This window comes from Salmo salar, chromosome ssa15, assembly GCF_905237065.1.
Source record: "Salmo salar chromosome ssa15, Ssal_v3.1, whole genome shotgun sequence".
NCBI classification, from domain to species: domain Eukaryota; kingdom Metazoa; phylum Chordata; class Actinopteri; order Salmoniformes; family Salmonidae; genus Salmo; species Salmo salar.
Window position 1 is genome coordinate 37,912,293 of NC_059456.1, and position 3,919 is coordinate 37,916,211.

The 3,919-nt window shown below is 37.6% G+C and overlaps 1 long non-coding RNA gene across 1 annotated transcript; it reads left to right on the forward strand.

The window, feature by feature from the left end:
* Positions 1 to 566: 566 nt before the first annotated feature.
* Positions 567 to 1,872, forward strand: LOC106571537 (uncharacterized). Its single transcript, XR_001320937.1, has 3 exons — positions 567 to 633; positions 1,410 to 1,480; positions 1,833 to 1,872. It is a non-coding gene; the product is annotated as an uncharacterized lncRNA (long non-coding RNA).
* Positions 1,873 to 3,919: the final 2,047 nt, after the last annotated feature.

Sequence of the window (3,919 nt, forward strand, 5' to 3'; positions counted from 1 at the left end):
TACATAAATGAAAGGACAAGTTCGCTTTTTTGAACCAAATCTCAATTTTTTTCATATAAATTGCATGCTATAGAAGTGTCCAGACACTTTGTTTTTTGCAATTTCCCTTGGTTTTGAGAAATATACCCAGCCAGCAACACAATCTCACACTCAATTCGTGCAAATATGTACAAAAAGTATTTCAGCAGATTTCCTGCTTCTTTGTGCGTTTTAGTCTGTCTTAATTCGTGTGGAAATGCACTCATTTTTGGCGACTTCATTCGTAGGAAAAGAGGTACATTTTTGTGTGCACTGTAAAACATGATCCACGGGCTTAGTAAATATTGCAAAAGAAAATCAATGATTTTTACTTAAAAATAATACGTTTCTGGTTTTACTTAGATTTTTGAATATAGTACTTAATTTATATGTGTTGAAAAAGACTGGCATTTGCAAATAAAAATCCAAGGTAATATGCTGCTAAATTTGAACGAATATTTCTAAGTAACAACCAACAACTTAAAAATATGATATTCAAATGATGATTATTGTGTTGGACTGACATGCTAGATCTAGTTATGTACGTCAATTGTGCTTGGAACATTTCAACGGACGTCATCTTGATCTTTCTCCTCTGGAATGGCCATGCTGCAGGTAAGGACCAAATTATAACTTGGAATGTAGTTTGGACCTCTCTATACATATTTTCAACGAAATGTCAAAAATATTCGTTAAATAATATTCTTCAAGTAAGAAAAGCCTTTAGCTAGCTATATTGCCAGAGTACGTTAACGTTATATATTTGCACGCTGATAAGCTAGCTAGTTAATGGCCATGATGTCTGTATAACGTTAGTCAGCTAGTGGTGGGCATGCTACTAGCTAGTAAGTTAGCAGTGCATTTACTCGCCTCAGCGCTGTTTATAACTTTTGTCATGTTTGTGTAAGTTTTATATTAACCGAAGTAGCTATGTAACATATTAGCTACCTAGCTTACCAAAAAATGCATCATCAGCAAACATTACAGTAGAACTGAACACATGTGCCCCTGCAAGGTAATGTTTGCCACCTAGGCAAGCTACCCAGGAAGAGACAGGTTGAAACAGTACGTAGCTAGCTAGCTAACTACACCTAGCTATCTAACTACACCTGTCCTTGCAGAAATCTTGTTGTTCACGTATTCACAACATGTTCAAGGCAGCACTGCAAATGTTGACCTTGTGCAGTAGTTATCTAGTCAATATCTAACGTTAACAGGCAAACTTGCTAAATTAAATAATTGGGCTGGCTAGTAAGATGGATAACAAGCCGCTCTTCCAAGTCAGCTTGGATTTCCGTTCTTTTTAGCTAGCTAGCTATCTAAAGCTGAAGTCATTTGAGTGTTATTTTCCAGACATTGTCATAGATTTTAATACAACTTCTCTTCTTTAGGTATAGGTATTCACGTATTCAGACGTTCCTGAGTACTGGACATAACATATTTTCCAGAATACATTGACAAGGTATGTCAATATTTTCAAATGTCTGTGTGTTTTCATTGTAACTCACATAAGGGCTTGTAGGGCCCCAATTTAAACAGAATACAGGTACCCCTCGGGCAGAATACACAGAATATTTTTATTACAGTAACCCAACATTAGTGTGAATAATAGGTATTAGATATATACTGTATTTTTTTTGTTATCAACCAAATGGATTGAGCACACTAGGCAACAAAAAGTTAACATGGAATTCTATAAAATAAAACAGCATTTGGGGGAAAAAATAACAATCATTTCATAGGGCCCTATTTGTGTTTTACTCAATGCGTTGCCTTCAGGCAGGGATTGACAATGTGTGTCTTCCTTATTTTAGAATGAGAACGCATACTGGGGTGACAGGTAGCCTAGTGGTTAGAGCATTGGGCCAGTAACCAAAAGGTTGCTGGATTGAATCCCTGAGCTGACAACAATCCCTGAGCTGACAACATCTGTTGTTCTGGCAACAAGGCAGTTAACCCACTGTTCCCCCATAGGCTGTCATTGTAAGTAAGAATTTGTTCTTAACTGACTTGCCTGGTTAAGTAAAGGTTACACAAGTAATAATATGTTAAAGCTTATGTATACACAAAATTAATTGATTTTATCTTAATTCCATAGGGATCAGGCGGCACATGCAATGTAAGATCTCCAGTTTTGCTCCATTCAAGTACAAATACGTGACAACCACAACATTGTGAGTGCCAAAATGGCAAAGACCTTCTAATATCGAAGACAAGATGTCATTCAGGCCCTTCCTGTGAAGGACTTCAAAGAAAGATGGCCAGCCCTGTTTGAGCCCTCTCAGGTACAAAATACAGCTGAATGAAAATAGTCAATGTAGGTAAAAAAATGTATATTGATTTAAATATTTTGTTGTCTTGACCTAATATTCTAATCTTCAATTATATATGCATTAGAGATTAGTCTGAACATTCTCACTCTGCACATGCTTTAGGAGGGGTTTCCCAATAGCATTCTGGCTCTCAGATCATCTTTTGTCCTTATCTGTTCAGAAGATGTTTCCTCCCCCTTCTCTCTCGCTCTCTCAGATTAAAAACTTCTTAGGGATAGGGGGCAGTATTCGGAAGTTTGGATGACTGAGGTGCCCAAAGTAAACTGCCTGTCACTCAGGACCAGAAGCTAGCATATGCATATAATTGGTAATACTGGATAGAATACACTCTAACGTTTCCAAAACTGTTAAAATAATGTCTGTGAGTATAACAGAACTGACATGGCAGGCGAAAACCCGAGGGGAATCCATCCGGAAAATATTTTTGGGGAGCTCAGCACTCATTGAAATGGCTGTCTATGGGAAAATCAATGGAATACCTCCCAGATTGCAGTTCCTAGGGCTTCCAGTAGATGTCAAGTCTTAAAGAGTTTCAGGTTTGTTTTTTGAAAAATTAGCTAGAATTTGTAGTTTTTGGCTGTAGTATTGTGGCGTGCGTGGATGAGGGCGCGCACTTCGTTATTTATCTCCGGTAATGAACATACTATTCTCCGTCTTATATTTTATCGTTTATTTACATATTAGGGTATCTGAGGATTCATTAGAAACGTTGTTTGACTTGTTTGGATGAAGTTTATTGGTAACCTTTGGGATTCATTTGTATGCTTTTTGAACGAGGGAAACCGGTGGATTACTGAATCAAGCGCTCCAACTAAACTGAATTTTTTGGGATATAAAGAAGGACTTTATCGAACAAAACGACCATTTGTTATGTAGCTGGGACCCTTGGGATTGTAAACAGAGGAAGATCTTCAAAGGTAAGTGATATATTTCATCACTATTTCTGACTTTCGTGACGCCTCTGCTTGTTTGGAAAATGTTTGTAATGCTTTTATATGCGGGGCCCTGTCCTCAGATAATCGCATGGTATGCTTTCGCCGTAAACCCTTTTTGAAATCTGACAAAGCGGCTGGATTAACAAGAAGTTAAGCTTTTAAACGATGTAAGACACCTGTATTTTCATGAATGTTTAATATTACGAATTTTGAATTTCACGCTCTGCAATTTCACCGGATGTTGGCGAGGTGGGACGCTACAACTGTTGCTCTTGAGTCCACCTTTATCCAGAAGCTGGACGACTATACACCAAAACTATTGGACTTGTTTAAGTCAAAAGGAGGTGCTGTAAAGGTGGGAATGCAGAAAATCTTTGAAGTTCTGTACAAGGTATGCACAGTAACACCTTCACAGTAGTATATAGGTTATACTGTATGTATTTAGTTGCCGGTATTAAATGCAATTATTTGTAAAACATCATATTACAATGCAACACCATCCAGGAAAGAAGAGACAGTGTGATCCGTGGCCTGATCATATACCTTGGCGAGAGGGTTGAAGACCTTATTACAGAATACAAGGTAAAGGTTTTAATTTGTTTCCCTCTCTTCCTCAAGTTGCACAGTTAATGT